Source organism: Eulemur rufifrons, chromosome 17 (assembly GCF_041146395.1).
Source record: "Eulemur rufifrons isolate Redbay chromosome 17, OSU_ERuf_1, whole genome shotgun sequence".
NCBI classification, from domain to species: Eukaryota; Metazoa; Chordata; class Mammalia; order Primates; family Lemuridae; genus Eulemur; species Eulemur rufifrons.
The window spans coordinates 55,533,061-55,535,968 of record NC_090999.1 but is presented as its reverse complement, the minus strand read 5'-3'; positions in this window follow the sequence as shown (position 1 = coordinate 55,535,968).

Sequence of the window (2,908 nt, the reverse complement as noted above, 5' to 3'; positions counted from 1 at the left end):
CCCACCGTTCAATCAACTACACTGTTTCTCTGTTGGACTTCCTGATATACCTGTCAAAAACATTTATACCATATAGGTATACTATTTACACTTAATTCAACATGGTGCTTATGATTAATTCTATAAAAGATTTTGCATCAAGTGCTTGGTCAACAACACAAGCCTCAATTCTGCAATTATTTCTATAGAAAAATTAGATTTGATTTATGGCATGCCTGCTTCTCTGCTTCCCATGAATATTTAAATATTAGTCTTGTCATTCAAATAATATTATAATCTTTCAGAATCCAAAAATTGCATTTTATCTTTATTTTTATTTTCTACTCAACACCTAAGATAGCTAATACATTTAGATAGATATTTATTGCATGTTTATTTATTGATACAGTGATTTTGAAATTGGTGTTTGTCTATAGTTTCTGTAGGGCTTTTGCTAAGGGATGAAATGTATTGAAGAAACAAGGAAAGCTTTTGAATAACAGTGTATTTTCCTTTGGTGGCAAGGGGAGGGTGAGGATTGGGAGGTGAGGGGTGAGGGGATGGCAAAAGTAACTCTAGGGTTGTAATTTCTTCATGTTTTCCCTGAGTTTTTTCTTTTTGGCTCTTTGGATTGACCATCCTCTTCTACAAGGCGTAAGTAAGAAGTGCAAGCCTATAAAACCTGTTTAAGAGCACAGAGACAAGAATATTACTTAGAAATCTTGACAGAATTCTTTGAGTGCTTTAGGTAGGACTAAGGCTCTATAGAATTGCCACTGGGAGATGTGTCTATGAAATTCAGGGAGATTGTATTAATACCTTAGTTAGAACTGTTTCCAATGAATGTTTTTGTAAAGAAGGAGGGAAGAGAGGGAGGGAAACAACTTTAATTTGAGGAGATATTAGGACCAATAAAATAATTATTTTTAGGTTCAGAAAACTTCCAAAGTTTTTTGAGACATAGTAGGAGATGTCAGAGAAAGAGAAATTAAACAAAAGTCTGTAGTAAAGTGAAGAAATTTTAGCTTAGATTGGTAGTTGTAGGGAAATAGAAATTAAAATGTCACAATGTCCTGAGCTGGCTGGAGGCACTTAGCGGCAGAAAAGAAAAGAAAAAATAAAAAGACTTATGAAAAGGAAAAAAAAATGTGGTTTTGGAAAGACTGGAGAAATATAGAGCCCAGTGATGCGATTACAGTATGAGTAGCTGGCCGACCTGGGCTGCTGGAAGGAATCGTTAGCTCTGGTTAAAGGAGTAAGTTTCTGCCGAGAAAATGATAAAGTACCTTAGAGGCTTCCGAAGCTGGGCTGCAGCTTTGCAGCAAGCCTCTTGAGGTTTCATTAATTAACCAAGACCACCCTTTCCTAAGCTTCTTTGAACCTCAATGAGCAGAACTCATGGATATTTTTCTCCTAGGTGGAGAAAGAAAACCTAGTAGAATCATGTCCTTTTGTTCAAGTAGTGGTTGCTTAGATTTCCTTAAGCTGAACGATCTGTTATCCAGGCGAAGACTCCACTTCACACTGAAGTAGCTCTACTAGTCCAAAGCCCTAGGTTAGCCTCTAAATGGTTTCCCTGTAAAACAGGGAAAATTGTAAAACGCTGAGCCTTTGGTGAGGAACTGGATGAAAAGTTGGGCTCTCCAGTCTGTTCTGCTTGGGATACATGTGAACTCTACTATCCCTTTTCTGTCTGTCTAGCCAAGGCGTCTCTGAATGCTCAAGGATTGTTTTCAAACCGAATTGATAAGAGACTAAAAAGACCCAGTCTAAGTTTGCTGGACCTTATCTTTTTTCTTTAAAATGCCTACCACACTGTAAATTTAAAAAAAAAAAAAAATAGGCAAAAATTAAATCAAATGTAGTCCAAATAAATACATTTGCTCTTACCAAAATAAATATTCTTGTGATTTTTAGAAAGCAAAGGCCATTGCAAGGTTGAGAATGTGAGTGTCAGGTGGGAGGAAGGAGAAATTGCGGGTAGGATCCACCAGCCACAGAGAACAAAGCTCCCTCTTGTTCCGGGAGGGAGGACACTGCCTAGGAACGTGTCCACTAGGTGGCGTTTCATCTCTGGGATTGGGTCTGTCATTGAAGAACCAATCTGGTAAGCATTTTGGTGGGCTTGAGAAAGGTAAATATGTATTATATGCCTTAAAAATCATTTATGTCTGCAAATCACTATTTTAAATAGCGGTGAGAACAATTAAGATTCCCCTTGTAGTGTGAAAACTGAGTGCTATCACTTTGGAAGATTTCATAATCAAGATTGTGAGTATTAAGCAGAGTGGAACAATTCCGAAACTGAAGGTAATCTTAGAGATCATCTCACTGATCATTCTTGTTTTGCAGGGGAAGACATTGAGAACCAAGCATATCATGTCACTTGCCTCAGATTATATTATTGGATAGTGATAGGACCAGGATTCGACTCCATGTCACCTGAATCATCCTGATTCAGGTTAAAAGCTTTCATCAATAACTGTGCATGAAACAATGACCATGAGGATGTCTGCTTGGTGTCCGGAGCAGAATGTGTCATGCGGGACGGCAAGGGCAGACCCTGAGGAAGATGAAGCAAGGCTGAATGTTTGGGGGAGGACGTGAGTTCACAAATTTTGCTTCTAAACCTTGATATTTGCCTGTTTCGTTTGACAGGGAACTGGCTTTTCAGACCACAAAGAAAAGCCCCTGGGTGGGTCTCCGAGACTAACAGTGTAATATGATCACGAAGCAAGGCACCACTATGGCCACGCTGAGTTCTCTGTTGGGTGTCGACTATATTCATTATCTCAAACTCATTTCTTGAGGTGTTTTACTCAAACTAAATATAAATCTTGGCTTATTGTGGGTTTAAATTTACCAAAACCGCTCCAATGAGTCTGGAACATGCTACTTCCCTGGGATATTAATTTTTGAAGGTATGATT